Source organism: Tamandua tetradactyla, chromosome 13, assembly GCF_023851605.1.
Source record: "Tamandua tetradactyla isolate mTamTet1 chromosome 13, mTamTet1.pri, whole genome shotgun sequence".
Lineage (NCBI taxonomy): Eukaryota > Metazoa > Chordata > Mammalia > Pilosa > Myrmecophagidae > Tamandua > Tamandua tetradactyla.
The window spans coordinates 47005440-47026608 of record NC_135339.1 but is presented as its reverse complement, the minus strand read 5'-3'; the positions used below and the strand labels follow the sequence as shown (position 1 = coordinate 47026608).

The window sequence follows — 21169 nt, the reverse complement described above, 5'->3', positions numbered from 1 at the left end:
ATACCTTGGTTCAAGAAGGCCGATGAAGTTCAGGGTTTCTCTCTCAAGTGGAAGGGCGCATGGCGAATGCAGTCAGAGTTTCTCTCTTAGCTGGAAGGGCAGAAGGCAAGCAAGGCATCATGTGCTAGCTTTCTCTCCTGGCTTCCTGTTTCATGAAGCTCCCTGGTGAAAGGTTTTGGAGGCGAAAGAGAGAGAAGGCAGACAAAAAACCTTAGAGTGAAGGAGTTTTATTCCTGTGCTCCTGGGCGGAGCTCACAGAACCCACGGTATGGGGTGGTGAGTCCGCGCCTGGGTCTTGGCACAGGCGGTTTTTAAGCAAGGGGGTCAGGTGATGTTTGGCAAGGGTCCTATCTCAACGGTTCAGCTCCTTGTTCCGGGAACTGCATCTGCCTGCATCCGGAAGGGGCGGCACATTTCACACAGCTTGAGTCATGGTGACCTTTCCTGTTCTCCCAACCTAACACCCGGGAGGCATTTTCCTTCTTCATCTCCAAAGGTCGCTGGCTTGTGGACTCGGCTTTGTGGTGCTGCAGCATTCTCTGCTCTCCCTGAATCTCTTTCATTCTCCTGAATGGTTCCTCTTTTATAGGACTCCAGAAACTTCTCAAGACCCACCCAAATGGGTGGAGACATGTCGTCACCTAATCCAGTTTAACCACCACTCTTGATTAAATCACATCATCTAGGGAGATGATCTGGTTACAGTTTCAAACATACAGTATTGAGAATAGGAATTATTCTGCCTTTACAAAATGGAATTTAGATTAAAACATGGCTTTTCTAGGGGACATACATCCTTTCAAACCAGCACAGATGACAAGAGCAGGAGCGTCATTGAGGAGGCTGTGGCATTAATTCATATCAGGTGTGTTGGGGGGCTTAATTTACATGATGGTTGCAATAAAAATGAAGAGAAGTAGATGAAGTCATAATACAAGGTAGAATTGACCTGACTTGGACCCTTGGTGACACTGGTTCTTCTAAATTATAATTCTTTTTAACTATTGCCTACTTGATAACTGAAAAATATTTCACTTTCCATTTTTCTTCTTTTTTAAAAATTAGTGAGATTGAACCCCTCCCTCCACACCAACACCCCACATTTGTTGGTTTGTTTGGGGTGTGTGTGTGTGTGTGTGTGTGTGTGTGTGTGTGTGTGTTTGAGTGTGAGATTGGCCTGTTTGTTATCTTTATTTAGTCTTATTCTTACCGGTTTTTAAAGACTCCTCGTATTTGCACTAGATTAAAAAATATTTTATCCTGTGTTGTCATTTGTACTGTAATTTTATTTATGGAGTACTTTGTAATCTTTTTATGAATATTTATTTAAGTTTGTGGTTTATATAACCTTGGTTTCATATGTTAATGTTAGGGACTTCATAAATAAATATAAATTTGAGAGAATATTTTATATATGACTCATTTTGAACTTCAGTTATTTCAGTATAAGTGATAATATGTTCAAGGATTTTTAAAGGTAAAGAATTTATTTGATCTAATGCAAAATGGCCTTATCTGTGCTTGTTCAGATCTTGGATCTAATTTTTATTGTTTTATTATGCCTTTTGTTAACTAAATTTGCAACTTACATAAGTTTTTATAATTTATCATTCAAGTGTTGTCTTAGATTAGTTGCAGGATTCTAATTTTGTTGCATTAAGCTATAGTTCTGGAAGCCCGAGAGTAAAGCTTATGAAATTGTGTATAAAGTAAGAATAAATATGTACAATAATAGTAGCAGCGTGTTTTCTTCTGGTAAATGGTGTTCTTTAATTTGTAGACTTTTGTCTTTGGAGTCCTGCATCCTGACTTAGTCTTCTTTAGGTGAAATTCCAGGATAGCTCAGTTATGCGGTATGTTTTGCCTGAGAAACAGTGGAAATGGCCACATTGCTAGTTATGGAGTCACTAGAAACACATGAGAGTCACAGGGGTAGAGTGGAAAGAGCATCAGTTGAAGGTTTAGAAAACAAAGTTCTAGTTCTTATCATCCATTACTTAACTTGGACTCATCTTATGCTGGCATGAGTATGTAATTTTATAGACTTCATGCTGCCCCTGATGATACTTTACTTTTGTCGAAAGCTATAGCTGTAATCTTTACAGCCTGTACTCCACTACATATAATGGACAAGTATCATCTTTCTAAACAGCCGATCTTTGGTGCTATTAGTTTTTGGTGCTAGTCGATTGAATTAGAAACTCAGCGGAGGTGGATCCAGGAAGTCTGGAAAATTGCCAGATCCAATTTAAGAACCAAGAAGTCATATTCCATGGTGACTGGAGAGAAAATGATACTCCTTTTTCAAAACTGGCATAGTTGCTGTCAGAAAAAAAAAAAAGTTAAATGTGTTTTTTGGGGGTGTGGAGAGATAAAGGTAGAAGAAACCTACCCTGGCTTTCTTTGAAATCATTGATTCTCTTTACCCACAGGAGACCAGGAGCACAAACCAGGGAAGAAGATAAGGGAAGCCATTATATGAGAGAAGAAAAGTAGCATGGCAGGAACATGGACAGTGCCTTCCATGGCAAGCACTGCCTAAAGAGTTCACATTTCAGTGCTATCAATTTAGAATTTACCCTTTGGTTCTCTAGTCTGAATTTAGTTTGAACTCTTCTAGCTATCAAAGCAAGTTTTAAAAATTTGGAGGGGTAGACTTGAACTTGATTTCTCCTATTAGCCTGTGAATTACTGCTTATTTTTGAAGCACGGTGTTAGTCCCCAGAGTCATGCTCCTTAAATTAAGATTTTCTCTTACCTCAGTGGGTTAAGTTAATTTTGTAAGTGTAGGTTTTATAAGTATTGATAGATTTTCTCACTAAAATGGGAAAGCTTTGTTTACTAAAATCATGGGTATTTCTAATCCTTAATGGAATGTAAAATGTTATTTCAGATATTTTAATTTTTATTTTGTGTTGAGATACTACCTTTTCTTTTTTCAACCTGCTATCAATCTGTTACCAATGTTGGGCATACTCTCCCCACCAACTCCAATCCTCAAACTGCCTCCTGCCAAAAATAAAAATAAAAAAGATTACATGGGTACTGGATTGCTTGAGTCTTTCTTGGCTTGAGAAAATCTTTCATCTTCCTGTTTTAGTTTGCTAAAGATACTGAAATGCAGTATAGCAGAAATGAGTTGACTTTTAACAGTGGGTAAATTTATTAGTTAACAAGCTTACAGTTTTGAGGCTGTGAAAATGTCCAAATCTAGGCATCATCAGGACAATACCTTCTTCTGGGTTTCTTGCTTCCAGCTTCTGGCCTCTGTGGTTTCCTTCTACCTTCTGTGGCTTTCCCTGAATTCATCCTCTTATAAAGGACTCCAGTAAGAATATTAAGACCTACCCTGCATGAGGTGGGTCACATCTTAACCTAAGATCCTCCTTACCGAAAGTTTCTTACTTACAGTGTGTCTACACCCATAGAGTGGATTAATTTTAAGAACATAATTTTCTAGGATCCATAAAGCCTCTAAACCATAACACTGCCTTTATACTTTTATATACTTTGCTGATTTCTCTTCCTTTTTTGACCTTCCCACTTGGATTTTAAAAATCTAGCCACTAGGGTCGAAGTCTGGCATCCTGCTGGGTTACAGTTTTATCTTCTCCACGCTGGCTTTGAGGTTTCTCTTTGATACGTGGGAAGCTCTCTTTATTTTATAATTTTTCTAAGGGCTCTGTAAGTATTTACTATTATTTTACTGATATCTACTAACAACAATAAAAATAAGCTTCAAAAGAAATGTATTTAGAGATCATTAGAAGCAATTGCAACATTTTCTGTTGAAATCCATTGTTGGCCACAGCTATGACCCTAAGGAATGTTAAAGTAAAACGAGAGAGAGAAAGGAATCAGGGGATCCGGAGACATCAGTCTTCAGACGAGTTTATTTTCAGCCAAGTACAAAATTATATACTAGAAAGAAAGGTGATAAAGGTTGTTTGCATGCCAGAGTTATACAATGCAAAAATAAGTTCCAGGAAGCAAATACTTCTAAGGCTATGTGTTAGTTAGATTCAGTTGTCAACTTGGCCAGGTGAGCATACCTAGTTTTGTTGCTGTGGACATAAGCCAATGGTACGTGAACCTCATCTGTTGCTAATTACATCGGCAGTCAGGTAGGAGGCGTGTCTGCTGCAATGAGTGACGTTTGACTTAACTGGCTGGTGCTTAAATGAGAGAACGCAATGTAGCACAGTCTAAGCAGCTCGGCATTCCTCATCTCAGCACTTGCAGCTCAGCCCAGGCCTTTGGAGATGCAGAAAGAAGTCACCCCGGGGAAAGTTGTTGGAACCCAGGGGCCTGGAGAGAAGACCAGCAGAGACCATCCTGTGCCTTCCATGTAAGAAAGAACCTCAGTGGAAAGTTAGCTGCCTTTCCTCTGAAGAACCAACAAAATAAATCCCCTTTTATTAAAATCCAATCCGTCTCTGGTGTGTTGCATTCCGGCAACTAGCAAACTAAAACAGGCTAGGATGTTAATTTCCCTTAAGCAAGTCTCTTCCACACCTCATAGTGCTTTATCTGCAAATCTCAGCTTCTATCGATGTTCCAAATCCTGAAAGCTCAAGTCTGCACTTCCTCATAGACTTGTGTCTGCAAGCTTTAGGTTAAACATCAACCTTTTAACTCCTACATTTCCCCCTTTTTTGTAAAGCTGTGGTGACTATGTCTGTCTTAGGTTGCCCTTATTCTCTGAAGTAAGGTTCTTACCCGTCATTGACTACCAGCCAAGTGCAATAGCTTATTTAGGGGAGGAGTTCAAAGCTTTTACAAACATTGCGTTGAAAGCTTGTGTTTGTTTATGATTAGAAGATATGACATGACGGTGCTTCAGGACACTTAAGAGGAAAAGAAGTAGTATAAAAAGTAAAATTCCTATTCCCAGTGTTATCAGAAAATGAGAAGATTTCCACCAATAAATAGGATTAAGATTTTTTAGCTCTTGAGTGATTGTATAATATCATTTCTGTAGGCTATATGTAAATTATTCTGAGATATTTCTAACACCCTTTTTTGTAATTCTAAGATATCAAGACTTAAACTATCTGAAAGCCCCAAAGGATGCCTTTTTTATCTTTCCCATTCTATTTCAGAAAGGGGTAATACAAAAATTGCTCTTATTCCAGTCACATTTCAAACTTCGTAAGAAATTTAAATTATACATTTGATCTCCAATATGAACCAATGCTGTCTCTATATCATTTAGTCTATATTAATTTGCTCATCAATATAAGATAGACTATGCCACAGTTCACTGGTGTTTTTATACCATCCTTTAACATAATACTGCATCTGTATAGTTTGATGCAGTGCAGTTCCAGCAACCACAACCACTGTGATAATTCCAATGATTTCAGTAACAACTGCAATAATGAGTCCAATTAGTTTCTTAGTCCTTTTCAGATATTATTTTGCCAAATGGATCAGAACTTGTGTTTCTGGAAAGGATTGCCAGGATCTTGACATCTGCACCGGCAGCATACCTCTTGTCCTTGCTGCTACAATTGTCTCATTTTCCTGCAATAAAAATACTTGGAGACAAGTGAATAGAGAACAATTTTCACAATTAAAAGTTTGATTTCTGAAAGATTCAGGAGGCGAAAGGGTGAGAAAGAAGAAAGGTAGACCAGGAAATTTAAAGTGTGTGTGGGAGTTATTTCTGCACTCCCGGGCAGAGCTCATCAAACCCAAGATGGAGGGAGGTGAGTGCGCACATGGGCTTTGGCTTGGGCAGCTTTTAAGGATGGAGGTCAGGTGATGTCCAGAAGGGGCGGTTCATTAGTTCCGGAAGCCATGTTGGGAGGGGCGACACAGCCTCTGCACCTCCAGTTGCAGTGCCCTTCCCCATTCCCCTGACCTAACATTCCAGCCTTTTTGTGATAATAGGGCATCAAAATTCTTCTGGCTATTTCCTGCTGTACTGGGGTGACATGGGGTGATAGGCTGGGGTTGTCATGGTCAGGAGAGGGAGGAGGTTAGCTATAGGAATCTGGTAAGGAGGGTAGGCAATGGTAATGAAGCAGGAGCATTTGGCTGACTGCTACCCGTGACAGTTCCTTCATGTGTCCCTGAAAGAAGTTGAGGAGACAGGGAGCTAGGAGAAAAAAGAGACAGATTAGGATAACTAGTCCTAGTAGCGGGAGGAGCCATGTTGCCGGAGGGAAGAAAACCAGTCTAAGGCAGGGTTGGTTCCTTGTTTTCTGTGGTAGAGGTCCTCTTTTAGTTTGTTCAAGGTTTGAATATTTTGTTCCACCAGACCTGACTCGTTGACATAATAGCAGCATTCTTCTTGAAGAAATATGCATGTTCCTCCTTTCTCAGCTGTTAGCAGGTCTAAGGCCCATCGATTTTGAAGAGTTACCTGGGATAGTGAGGTAAGTTGACGTTGTAGAAAGGAGAGGGATTCTGATATTGATTCCAGGGCTACCGGTAGTTGAATCTCAAAGTTCTGAGAGGTTAGAATATTGTGTCCCAGTGCCCCTCCTGCTGTGGCTGAGGCTGCAACTGAGGCAGTTAGGCTGATGCCTACCAGGATGGGAAGAAATGCAGCCCTTTTGGAGCGAGGAGAGGGTAGTAGCCAAGTTAGTTTGGACTCCCCATAGAGGGTTAATTGAGGAACAATAGTTACCAGAAAGCATGGTCCCTGGGCAATGGAGTTAAGGCACTCAGTAAGGATTCCACTACACCAGAAATATTGTCCTTTGGTGGCATGGGTTGTGTTGTAGATAGTGACGTTAGTTTGGCATCTGTTATGAAGTTGTGTCTGATTTGCAGTTGTGTGTGTGAGGTAGCAGGTTTTAAGGGGGTAGGGAAGGTTATCAGGCTCTGGTTCCCACAGGGGGATGTTCTTTAGAGTGGTATGGCAGGAATCAGGGCTATGATTGTGTATTTGGGTTAGATTTATAGGGACAGCTGCCAATAATGGCCTATTTAATGATGCACAGAGGAAACAGTGGGTTACTTTAGGGAGTATTTGTGTTTGGTTGAGGAAATGTAAGGTTTGTCGGAGGATTTGGAACCATGTAAGAGAGACTGGTGACGCAGAGGTTTGGGCGAGGTGACTGGAGAGATTCTGCTCAGCTCGTGAAATGTCGACAGATACCTGGGTAAGAGTAGTATTAATGAGGGCATAGGCAGGGTCTAGAGGGATCGTGAAGAAGGCGTCTTTAAGGTCCAGGACAGAATAATGAGTAGCGTGAGGAGGAATATGTGAGAGAAGAGTATATGGATTGGGAACTACTGGGTGGATGGGGATGACACTCTCATTAGTTAGTCGGAGGTCTTAGACTAAATGGTAAGAACTGTCAGGTTTCTTGACAGGCAAGATGGGGGTGTTATAAGGCGAGTTAGTGGGTATGAGGAGTCCCTTTCCCTTGAGCCGGTTAATGATGGGTTGGAGTCCTTTCCAATGGGTTGTGGAGATAGGAAATTGTGGCCTAGACGGGAATGAGGACGGATCTTTTAGTCAGATGAGAACTGGTTTATGATGGGAAGCTATTAGGAGAGTTGAGGTATTCCATACTCCTGGGTTTCGGCACCAGATGAAAGGTTTGGGAGGCAAAAGGATGAGAAAGAAGAAAGGTAGACCAGGAAATTTAAAGTGTGTGTTGGGGGGGTATTTCTGCGCTCCCAGCCAGAGCTCACCAAACCCAAGATGGAGGGAGGTGAGTGCGTGCACAGGCTTCGGCTTGGGCAGCTTTTAAGGATGGGGGTCAGATGAATTCCGGAAGGGGCAGTTCATTAGTTCCGGGAGTCAGATTGGGAGGGGTGACACAACCTCTGCGGCTCCAGTTGCAGTGCCCTTCCCAGTTCCCCCGACCTAACAATTTCTTATATGCATATGACATTTAACAAATACATATGGATTTTTAGTACATATTTACATATAGTGTTTATGGCTGCTATTTAAAGAGAAGTTATAGTTACTAGAATTCGCTATATAAATTGGTCCCAGTCCTAGGAAAATTTTCTGTCAATTTCTTTGACTAATGTTATATTTATCATCCCATGAATTTGGCACAAATCATCCTCCATGTATTAAACTCTGATTTAGCTTGCCTGTCCATATAGTCTCAGTTATCTTCAGGTTAGAGATGGGAGACCCCACAGGGGCTGCATCTCTTACAATTCCATAGGAATCATTAATTATGATAACTGCTCAATCCATATGACATAACTGCCATCCATTCCAACTTTCTTTCCCATCTAACAGGCAAGTATCATTTGTTTCCATAGAGTTATGCATATGGGTCTTCCTAAAAATAGAACAGTTAAATTTGATACCATTTTTCTTCTTCTTTAAGTAGTTTTGGAGGTCTTGAATCTGCTGGACCTGGGAATCCTAAACTTGTATTCTTATTTTGGTAAAGTTGGATCTGCCCATGTTAGGGCTTGCAGCAAAGGTGGGTAAGGAATATAAGCCCAATAAGTATAATTATGTCCCTGTCCTTCAGCAATTAAAGTTATATGTCCTATAATATACATTACCCGTTTAGTTATTTTCGTCCGGGTTGACATGTCTGGGTTTTATTCTGTTCGAGGGAATCCAAACCGAGGTTCCGTCATCTGCAATGACAAGAGCAAATCCCCTACCCCACACCTTTATCATGGCAGATTTCCATAACTCATCTTTAACATCTTTCCAGTAGATTGGCTGCAGCTGTAGTTCTGATTGGGTTGTATCATTTTTCTTTTCCAAATTACTAAAATGTTGTTCTGCAGTAGTCTATGATGAATTATCATCAATGTTTTTAAAAAATTTAAAGTAAACAGTGCTTTTGCTAATTGATCTTTAGGTGTACTTATTTTCATAACATTATCCTCCTGATCATCATCTCCCCCTTTTTGTTTTATTAGCCTAGACTTTAGTGTCTGGTTTGCTCGTTCAGTAATTCCTTGCCCAGGGGGATTATGTGGAATTTCCGTGATATGAGTAATATGAAAAGTAGAATAAAATTTATGAAACTACTTTCCTGTATAAGCAGGACCATTGTCCATTTTAATAGATTGAGGGCATCCCATAACAGCAAAAGCATTAAGTAAATGTGATCGAACATGGCAGAAGTGTTTTCCAGATTGTGCGGTAGCCCAGATGAAATGAGAAAAGGTGTCTATGATAACATGTGCATATTGTTTTTTACCAAAATGTGAAGTATGAGTAACATCCATTTGCCATAATTCATTTGCTTTTTGTCCTCGAGGATTAACCCCTGATGCAAATGGGAGTGCATTTAAACGTCCATTTGTTGGACAAGTCCTAATAATGCCCTGAGCTTGCTGTTTAGATAGAGACAGAAATTTCTTTCACTGCCCTTTGCTATTAATATGAGTCAATTTGCGAAATGTCATGGGATCTTGAATTACCCCCACAAGAGTATCTGCTTGCTGATTTTGTAATGACTAAGAACTCAGAAGATTAGTATGAGCTCTTATATGCATGATAAAAAGGGGAGTAATTCAACTTCTGACTAATGTTTGTAAATGTAAAAACATTCAGGGCAATTCATTTCCTTTAAACAAAGAAGCTGTCTCAATGTGAGTAACTGTTTGGCAGACTTATTCCGAATCAGAAACAATATTAAGAGATTGTGGAAAATTTTGCAGTACTTGAATTACAGCTGCTAATTCAGTGCACTGGGCTGAGGTATAAGGTGTTTTCTAACTTGTTTTCCGCTGGGGTGACATATGCAGCCTGCCCATTAATATTATCATCAGTAAAGACAGTAATAGCTAGTGGGGAAGCCCGAACTATTTTAGGCAAAATCCATTGCGTTCTTTTTTAAAAATTGTAAAAAGTTTTGACATAACAAATAATTATTAATTTGTCCTTTAAAATCACTTAACGCTATTTGTCAAGAGGTATTGAAGATAAATAGATTTCACACACTATGCGATTAGGATTGTGACCTCTTAATTGATAATATCTTTGGTGACCTTTGACTATAAAAGAAATAATTTTTTGCAAATATGTATTTAAACGTTTTTGTTGATTGTTTGGTTAAAAAAATCCATTTTAAAACATTGTTTTGGCAAAATAGGCCTGTGGGAGATTGCAAGGTAAAGAAAATAATAAAATCAACAGGCTTTTCTAGATCTATTTGAGCAAGCTGTCCTTCCTGAATGCATTGTTCAATTAATTGTAACTCTTGTTCAGCCACGGCTGTTAATTGTCTTTCGCTTAATAAATTGAAGTCTCCTTGTAAAATATCAAACAGGTTTTGTAATATAAAGTGTCAATAGTGACATGTACCCATAGTAAATGACCAGATTTTGTAAAATGAATTCATTGGATTGATTGAAAAGGAATGCAGGGATGAAGATTCTTTTTAATTGATTGTGCGTTTTTGCTAATTTTAAATTTATTGCATGCAGTTTTTATGATATTTTCCTACAATAGTGGTCAAATTCTAATTTGCTTACATGACCAGGCCCAGTTGGGTCCTCTGGGAACTGGCTAGGAGCTTCCTGGGACTTAGATTTCTTTATTAAAGTACACCTTCCAGGAGGATAGCCAGTCCTCTCAGCTAGAGTGCACATTTGAACTGTTTCTTACCAAGTTTATGTGATAGCAACATCAGTTGCATGCAATGGCAACAACAGGTGAATAGAACAGACTCCACAAGTATATTTTTCCTTTGCATTTAGCCCTCAAATCTGATCTGCTCCCAAAATAAGCCATGGTTATTTTTGGAATAAATTTAGTTTATACGTATGTAGTTTATATAAACACTGGACAGAGCATTAAAATATTTTAGCTTGAAGGAATTTAGGTATTTATATGATTTGAATATTATTTAGCCAGTAATAGATTCAATTACAGCAATATTATTTAGATTAATAGATTAAGCCACCTGGTTTGGGGCACGAAAACAGTTTTTTTGCCAGTATAATGATACCCAGAAGGAAATCAGTATTTTTTATAAAGATAACATGATAAAAGTTAACATAAGTTATTTTGATAAAACACAGATTTTTTACTTTTTACACTGATTATTTAGAAAAAAATTCTTATATCTTTTCATTAGAACAGGCTGAGTCCAAGAAAACGTTATCATTTTAGACTAATTAAATCTTTCTTGATTTTGACCATAATTTCCATTTTTATAAACCCTCGGCAACTATTACATTAGTTTAGGCTTTGTTCTACATTTTCCTCATTTTGTAACAATTATTCATCTCATTTTAGGATAAAACTATTCTCTTTTTTTTCCTATTAATAAAAATAGGTCTTTTATATTTTTTATCCTTAAGTCATTATTTTAAACAAATATTTTACCACATATAATTACCATCAAAATTAAATGTTAGATGTTAAATACTTAAAATACTTCAGTTAATGCATATTCAAAGCATCAATATATAGTTTTTAACAAGAATTTTCAGTTTTAAAGTTCTTAAAATATATTTCTTTTTCAAATATGAATAGGAGCTAAACTCATGGCCAGTTTCCAAATTGCTGTTTGTCGAGAATCTAAGTTAACAAAAGGAGATGGGGCTGCCATTCCCATTCTGAGTCATAAGATTTTATCTGTAGCATTGGTATAAATTTCAGTAGAATAATTACTTAGATTAAACCAAGGTAACTTAACAAAGAGAACACTTTAAGTCAGAACTACAGTCCTGAATTGCAAACCCCTTAAGTGACCAATCTGTTATAATTCCATAGGAACCATTAATGAGTATTGACTTTTGTTCTGCATTGTTCCTATTGGATATTTTCTGTTTAGGAATTTATAACTGGTGTAGGCAAACCAGGTTGCAATGACTCCATGGGTTGAATTATAGCATTAACTTTTATCAAATCAATTACCATTCTCCATTTTCCTGGTTTCTTTTTTATAATAAATACTGGAGAATTCCAGGGACTATGAGATTCTTTTATATGACCCACTTTAAACTGTTCTTGAACTAACTGAGTTAGAGCCTCTAACTTTTCTATAGATAAGGGTCACTGCTCAACCCACAAAGGCTCATTTGTTTTCCAAGTTAAAGGTATGGGTTGGAGTGTTACGTCAGCAGTGGGCTCAATTATATATTTGGATAGCTGAGAAAAAGCGCATACTGGAGTATGTTTAAGATTAAGTGTCTCATATCTATTTCTTAATTGTTCTCCTACTTTTGCCCAAATTTGAGGATTAACTGTATTTTCTTCTGAAAACCATGGGCAATAATCCTGTACATGACAAAGAAAAGTTTCTAATTGAGACTGAGAAAATTTTGTGCCTCTAGTGGACAGTATAGATTTATAGAGATTCCTTTCTGCTGAACTTGAATACCCCATGTTTTACACCTAGCTGAAAATATCTCCAATTTGCTCCTTACCCTTTTGTAGCTCTTAATAGCTCTTTGTAGTATTTGTAGTGGAGTCCCTGGAGTGTCTCCTCACTTTATGCTTTGAGAGTTCCCCTATCCGATCCCTGTCTGGGCACCAATTGCTGAGTCCAGCTCAAGCAACTGTCCAAACAGAGTCAGAAGGGGCAGTGGGAGATTGAGAAAAAACACCACACAGAGTTTAAGAGAAAGTGGGTGCTAGGTGGTTTCATTGCCTGACTGAACACAATGCCCAAATAGAAACAGAAATATCTTCCCTGATTTGTTATGCTCACTGCAAAGACTTCATAACCAATTTCCATTACTTAAGATTTAAAACATTACAGCCTTAATGCTGAAACCTATAACAATGCTTCCGTACTAAAGAAAAGAGCTCTAGTGACTCTGAAGTCTTCATTGAGACTCCTGTAGTTTCTAACAATGTTTTCAACAACAAATATACTCCTCCATTCGCCCGCTATGATTTCCCATTACCCTGATGCTATAAGGAAATTTAAAATTACCTTAAACTTTAAAAGACTTACAACAATGACCTAGGTGTGTTCTTGTTGCGAATCCACAGCATCCGGAGACACTCATTTTCCTTGGATACTTTAACACGAAAGCAAAGTAGTCCCTTCTTACAGTCCCTTTGTGGTCGCCATCTGTTGGCTGCAGCTATGACCCCAAGGAATGTTGAAGTAAAAACGAGAGAGAGAAAGGAATCAGGGGATCCGGAGACATCAGTCTTCAGACAAGTTTATTTTCAGCCAAGTACAAAATTATATACTAGAAAGAAAGGTGATAAAGGTTGTTTGCATGCCAAAGCTATACAATGCAAAAACAAGTTCCAGGAAGTAAATACTTCTAAGGCTAGGATGTTAATTTCCCTTAAGCAAGTCTCTTCCACACCTCATTGTGCTTTATCTGCACATCTCAGCTTCTATTGATGTTCCAGATCCTGAAAGTTCAAGTCTGCATTTCCTCATAGACTTGTGTCTGCAAGCTTTAGGTTAAACATCAACCTTTTAACTCCTACAATCCATAAGAACTGATCATGGCACATAAGGAGAATTTGATTTCTTTTTAAAAGATATATCGCTGAAAAAAAAAAAGATATATCGCTGTATATATTACTGTGGCAACTTATAATTTCAAATCTTTTAAAGGCCCAAAGAACAGAATCTTATTATATTTTATCAATTAAAACATCCCCTAAGTCTATATACAAGTCAAATTTAAACATCTCATCCATTAAATGTGACCTTCCTGTTCTCTTATGATGTGACATCTTATTAGAGATATTAGAAGCTCCCCTATCAGCTTTCCTGTCTTAGTTGCGCAGTGGTTATAAGGGATTCGGATATCCATTTCCTGCTCTCTGGCTGTCAAAATCCTGTTTATCCCAGCAGGAGAGTCCTGAACAAAAGGATAAATTAATTGGGTGGGAAAAGGGTGTGGTGGATTGGAACTGTATGTACCCCAGAAAAACATGTTCTTCAAGCTGATCCATTCCTGTGGGTGTGAACCCATTATAAGTAGAACCTTTTGATGAGGTAATCTCAGTTAAGGTGTGGCCTGCCTCAATCAGGCCAGGTCTTAATTCTATTACTGGAGTCCTTTATAAGAGGAATGAGATTCAGACAAAGCCATGGAGGGAGCAGCCAGAAGCTGAATATCAGTGGAACCCAGAAGAGGAGGGAGAGACCAGGTGTTGCTGCCATGTTCCTTGCTATGTGCAAGCTAAGGACCGAGGATCACTAACAGCCAGCCCCAGAATGCCACAGTCTTCAGGGAAGACGCATCCCCTTGATGTTTCATCACTGTTTAAGCCAGCCCATTGCATGATATCTGCTTGAGCAACCAAGGAAACGTAAATAGGGGAATCTTGTCCATGACCAACCGTCATATTTTAGGCAATTTCAAAAAATTCATAAGTAATGGCACTTGACTACTGCCTAGTTTTACTGCTCTGCTGAATAGACGTTGTACGTTTAAAGAGACCCAGGCAGGTGCAGTCAAGTATGATGAGGTAAATGGTAACTAAAATAAGCTGAAGAAAGCAGATTTTCAGAAATACCAGAACACAATTTCAAATGAGAACAGCTTTGTACTGGAAAGTATGAGCAGTCACTGAATTCAATCTGGCAGAAATTGTCACCACAGGAAGAAAAGGTATGGGTAAAGGAGACACAGGCCTGTTTCAGGGTAGTAGCATATGTCAAAAAAAAAAAAAACAAGTTTGGGGAGGAAGATATATGTGATCGAAGCACTTGACAGATATCCAGAATTCTTAATCTATATAGATTTCTGTAGCTTACACTATCCATTTGTTCAAGTCAGCAAGAATTGAAAAGCAAAGAGGGTATGTTTGGTTCCTGCCCCAAAATGAGATACAGTAACCAGTTTGAAGTAGGGTAGGGATTGGGACCAGCCCCTTTAGCCAGAATTTTATTTTACTGAGAATGTAAGGGTGAAATTTTTCTTAGTGCAATGGTACTCAACTTCAGAGTTCTAGTGTTCTGTTGCTAATATGAAATGGTAAAGAAGAAATGCTTATATTAATACACAGATATTTCCTTGCTTTGTTTTGATTATATAGCATTTCTTAAATCTTTGGCATTACTACTTTTTGATTGTAAGCAACTTGAAGTAGCTTACAGAATGAACATGTTAAAAAAAACACCTTTCACTGTATTAAGTTTGTGAAAGCTTCTCTTTTTTTTTTTGGTGTTCTTGATTGTGGGTATGATTTTGGACTGCCTGATATAGTATTTGTGCTAGAGAAAATTTAAACTGTATGCATGGATTGATTTATTTTTAAATTAATTTAAAAGAAAGAGAAACATTTTCACCCCCACAGAAATGACTTAAGACATTAACATTTTCTGTCTGAAATATTGGCCTTACTCCCACTTCCTCCTGCAGATGTACATCCCGACTTTAATTTATCATATCCTGGTCAGTGTATGCCTGCTGAGTGTGCAGCAGAATTCTGGGTGCATAGTCAGTCTTTGAAGTTTATAAATTTGGTTGGGGAGATACCACTTGAATTCTAGGGAGGTATTTTCTTTTTCTTTTTTTTTTTAACTTTTTAAACTGCATAATAAAACATATACAAAGCAAAGAAAGGAACAATCCGTAATTTTCAGAGCACTCTTCAACAAATAGTTACAGGACCATACCATCCTCTCAGATTTTTCCTTCTAACTATTTCAGAACATTGAAAGATGATAAAAAAAAAAAAAAAAGCATTTTTTTTTATCATCACAATCAACTTTTTTCTTTTTTTGTGAAAAATATATATATACAAAAAAGCAATGAATTTCAAAGCACAGCACAACAATTAGTTTTAGAACAGATTTCAGAATTTAGTATGGGTTACAGTTCTACAATTTTAGGTTTTTACTTCTAGCTGCTCTAAGATACTAGAGACTAAAAGAAAATATCAATTTGATTCAGCAATCATTCATATGTTGAACTCTGCCTTCTCTGTATAACTCCACCATCACCTTTGATCTTTCTATCCCGCTCTTTAGGGGTATTTGGGCTATGGCCATTCTAACTTTTTCATGTTGAAAGGGGCTGTCAGTAATATGGGGTAGGGATTTGGAACTAGCTGATGTACTGGAGAGATTAGGCCCTCTAGGTTTCAGGATTTACCTGGTCTAGAGACTCATCTGGAGGTTGTAGTTTTCTAGAAAGTTACCCTAGTGCATGGATCCTTTGTAGGATCTTAATATTGCCCTAGGTGCTCTTTAGGATTGGCAGGAATGGTTTTCGTTGAGGTTTGGCAAGTTCTGATAGATAGCAGTGTCTAACTGAAGCTTACATAAGAGTGACCTCCAGAGTAGCCTCTCAACCCTATTTGAACTCTCTCAACCACTGATACTTTATTAGTTATACTTCCTTTCCCCCTTTTGGTCAGGATGGAATTCTTGATCCCATGGTATCAGGGCTGGACTCATCCCTGGGAGTCATCCCCATTCCTCCAGGGAGACTGTCCCCCCTGGATATCATGTCCCTTGTAGGGGGAAGGGCAGTTATTTTACTTGCAGCATTGGTCTTAGAGAGAGTGAGGCCACATCTGATCAACAAAAGAACAAAAGAGGTTCTCCAAAAGTAACTCTTAGGCATAACTATAGAGAGGTATTTACTTTTTAATTACTTGAAAAGCAGGTAAAATTACCCCCCTAGTTGACCATAATTTTTTCCATTCCTCATATCAATATCACTAAGATAAAAATAAGCTAAGGAAAACAGTGCTCATAGTACAAACTTTTGCTCTCCTTTTATTAATGTATGTTTGAGCATGATATGTGATTACCTGTTTTAAAAAATGAGACATATTCTTTGACAGTTCAGAATGAGGAACTTTGGCTGTTTATTCCTTTTAAATGTTTCTGTAGTTGGCTATTTTCTTGCTATATTTTTCACTTTGGATCTGTCTTACCTCAGCTTCTCAGAAATACAGCAAGGATGGAGTGTCCTCATTTAGAAAATATTTCCTAATTTTGCATTTTAGAAGTTAAAAAGAAAACCCCTCTTTAATCACTCATCCCTACCTCCTTCATGAATAATCTGGTTGAATACAAGGTAAGTCTATAAATAAATATGTTCTTTCTCCTCAAAAATCACATAAGAAACTTTATAAGAATTATTGGTTTAAAAAAAGTAGCATAAGAAAATAAAGTACCACTTTTCCCCTATTAACAGATGGTGCTCAAGTATTCAAGTACCAATGCAGTTTGCTTATTACTGTGTTAGGACATCCCCCATTAGTTGTTTCATTAGTGTGCTGGCATAGAGTCTTCTTAGTCACTCTTTTCTTCTCCTTGATGGTGTCTATACTCTGGCTTCAGCTCCCATGTGTTTTTGTGGGTCCCTTAAGATTTCCTTCTCGTACATCACAGGTTGTTTTGTGATGTCGATCAAGTTCCTAAGATTATACTATTGGCATTTCTCAAAAACTGAGAAAAGCATGTCTAAAACATGTCATTTATTAGCTTGCTTTCCATCTTCTTTCTTTTTCTTTCATATTCAGCATTGTCCTGATGATTAGCAACAGGTTCATAATTTGTTGTTACAGCTTTTTGCAGTGTTATCCCTTCCAATGAAAGCTTATCTGATAGGCTCTCAGTAAATACTATTAACATCTGTCCCCCAGCACTTTGCAAGATGATGGATGTTCTCTAGGAGCACTGACTGAAGCTCATTTTCTTCCAATATCATGAGTATTTGCAAGTTCTTCATTCAGAGTAAATGACAACTCGGTCCTTCCTTGATTTTTGGCAATCTGCAGTTTCCAACTTGCCCTCTTCTGAGGGCTTTAACCCATTGCTATGACAAGTAGTTAGGAACCTTGACCAGCCACACTTCCATGCTTTATTTGATGTACCAGTCAGGTCGAATTTACTGTATTCTACCATAGGTCAGTCACCTGTGGAAATGCTAGAAAGCTGCAGAGGCAAGTGGCTGCAGCAAATGACAAGCTGCCACAGGAGGGAGAGTGTGAGAAGCCAGAGTCACTCACCTGCTGGGCCCTTTCTTTATTTTGAGACTGATTATGGCACTAAAATTTCAGCAGTTACATATATATATATATATATATATATATACAGTAAGCTATATGGCCAGGGTCACATTTCATTCTTTTTCCATGTGAGTATCCCCTGCTTGCAGTATCGTTTGTTGAATTTTTGTTTGTTTGGTTTTTTGTTTGTTTGTTTGCTTGTTCTTCATTTGTTTTGGGATGTGCATGGGCTGAGAATTGAATCTGGGTCTCTCACATGGCAGACGAGAATTCTACCACTGAACTACCCTTGCACCCCTCAGCAGTTATATTTTATGTAGCATTTTTTAATGTTTTTGATGTACAAGGAATTGCACATTAACTCAGCCCATTATGTCGTGAAAACAGAAGCCATCTACTTTATGTTCTCTTTAATTTACATGTTCAGCAAACATCAATTAATTGTGTACTGTTGTGTTAGAATCTAGAAATTCTAAGGCAAATGAGATGGAACTGTCTGAAGGTAGTAACCCTAAAAGAAAGAAGGCATATAGTGGGAAGGGCATTGTTCTAGTTTGCTAGCTGTTGGAATGCAATACACCAGAAATGGAATGGCTTTTAAAAAGGAGAATTTAATAAGTTTCTAGTTTACAATTCTGAGGCCGAGAAAATGTCCCAATTACAACAAGTCTATAGAAATGTCTAATCAAAGGCATTCAGGAGAAGATACCTTGGTTCAAGTAGGCTGATGAAGTTCAGGGTTTTCCTCTCAAGAGGAAGGGCACATGGTGAACACAGAGTTTCTCTCTCATCTGGAAGGGCACATGGCAAATACGTCATCATCTGCTAGCTTCTTCTCCTGGCTTCTTGTTTCATGAAGCTCCCCGGGAGGCATTTTCCTTCTTCATCTCCAAAGGTTGCTGGCTGGTAGACTCTGCTTCATGGTGCTACAGCATCTCTGCTCTCTCCAAATCTCTTTCATTCTCTAAAATGTTTCCTCTTTTATAGGACTTCAGAAACTTATCAAGACCCACCCAAATGGGTAAAGACATATCATCACCTAATCCAGCATAACAACCACTCTTGACTAAATCACATCATCCAGGGAGATGATCTGATTACGGTTTCAAACATATAGTATTGAATGGGAATTATTCTCCCTTTATGAAATGGGATTTTGATTAAAACATGCTTTCCTAGCATCCATACATCTTTCAAACCAGCACGGGTATTCTAGGCAGAACGAATAACTTGTGAGATGTGCAGTGAATGATTTGTGAGGGAAACTACTTAACAAGTGAGCATGGTTATAATACAGGCCTAGTCCCAGTAGGGGAAGGGTAGAAGGTAAAGAAATAGGCTGTTTTGTAGGATAGCCATCCAGAGTTTTAAGCCTCAGGTGAGTAGGTCACACTATATACTAGAAAGAGCTGTTTGACAGCAGTATAGAGGTGGGTTAAAATTGATCCAGACTTGAGGCAGAAACTAAAGCAAAAATAAATGGGTATGAAAAAAGCAGGGATAAAGTGGTGGTACATGTCATCTGGTTGAGAGTCTTCAAGGTAGAGTCTCCAGGACTAGGTAACCAATTGGATACAGTGTATGAGAGAGCGAGTGAAGCTACAGAGTGGCAATCCCATGAAGCAGATTCTTTTTGCATGCTTTTTTACTTTTGCTGTTAAAAGTGTTTTAATTTGAATTGTGTTGCATGTAGCTTATCCTCTCATGTTTGCCACAGTCCTCACCAATCCCTATTCTCTGTAATCCAGCTTGTTCCTTCCTTGGTTTTCCATGCCTAGCCCTGAAGAAGTCTGAGAAAGAGACCTCCCCTATAGAATGGCTTTCTTGGGCAGCCTTTTTATTTATGTCTTCTTATTCTGGAGGGATGAAAAGGAAAGGCAGGTATGAGGAAGGACTACGGAATGGTGGGGCACAGTAACCTCTGTCATCTCTTGATGCTGGCTTTAACACCATCCCCAGTCTTCAGTTGCCAAACCCACTTCCATGTCCCCAGTTTATTGGGTGACCGTTATTGGTTTTTGTGGAATAAAGGGAAAAGGGGAAGGACCTGGACTTTGTTCCCATGGATACTTTAAAAAGCTGCTGTTATTATGTACCAACTAAATTCTGTGCTCACTCTCTAATACTGCAGCTCTGCAGGAATGCAGAGTTAGTTTGACTTCGTGGATGAGTAAACTGAGACAGTTAATGTAAGCCAGGTACTGTCGATATGCCTTAGAATACAGTATTGAAATTTCTTAAAAACAAGTATGGACTTATCCTTTTCCTGAGACATTTGACTTTTTTTTTCCCTACAGCCCTGATTTACTTTTATGATAGATACAGAAGTGCATACAATCTTTTTATTCTAGTCAAACAAGCAATAAATGAGGAAGAGTTTCGGCTATCATTAAGAAAGATGAAGAATGATAAGAAAGGAAGGGAATGGAGTGGTGTGAGATATAACTAGAGAGCCTGTGTTAGCCTTTCTCAGGCTTTTGGGGGCAGATGAAATCATCAGTTTACATCAGCTTGATATGATTGGAATTTGGAAACACCAGTGATTTCCTAACATTCTTGAGTGCCACTAGAGTGAATCACTGTATAAGTGCTACAGATTAATTAGGCAAATATTAAAATAGGTCTGCAGATTTCAGACATAGGCAGTTAATCAGATGGGAAGGAGTAGATTATCTTCAGAGTTTTGGGTAATTAGGTTCTAAGAATGAACCTCCATTGGAAGGCTATAGTGATTAGTTGTCATTAGAACAATGCAAATTTTTTCTTACTGTAAAGAAAATAAGGCAAAGAGTTTTCATCTGACTTTTTGTGTTTTGTAGTAGATTGGTATTCCAGTTTGCTAGCTGCTGGAATGCAATATACCAGAAACAGAATGGCTTTTAAAAAGGGCAATTTATTAAGTTTCTAGTTTACAGTTCTGAGGCCGAGAAAATGTCCCAATTACAACAAGTCTATAGAAATGTCCAATCTAATCCATCCAGGGAAACATACCTTGGTTCAAGAAGGCCGATGAAGTTCATGGTTTCTCTCTCAAGAGGAAGGGCACATGGCAAACACAGAGTTTCTCTCTCACCTGGAAAGGCACATGGTGAACACAGAGTTCCTCTCTCATCTGGAAGGGCACATGGCAAACACGGCGTCATCTACTAGCTTCTTCTCCTGGCTTCCTGTTTCATGAAGCTCCCCAGGAGGCATTTTCCTTCTTCATCTCCAAAGGTCACTGGCTGGTGGACTCTGCTTCTCTTAACTATGTCATTCTGTTCTGCTCTCTCTGAATCTCTCTTTCTCCAAAATGTTTCCTCTTTTATAGGACTCCAG

General features: G+C 38.4%; 1 protein-coding gene and 1 pseudogene across 20 annotated transcripts in view; one reads left to right on the top strand and one right to left on the bottom strand.

Annotated features, from left to right (window-relative positions):
• SGMS1 (sphingomyelin synthase 1) overlaps positions 1-21169 on the top strand; it is a 485077-nt gene that overhangs the window by 377294 nt on the left and 86614 nt on the right. The window lies entirely within an intron of this gene.
• On the bottom strand, positions 17133-17747 carry LOC143653927 (general transcription factor IIF subunit 2 pseudogene; annotated as a pseudogene).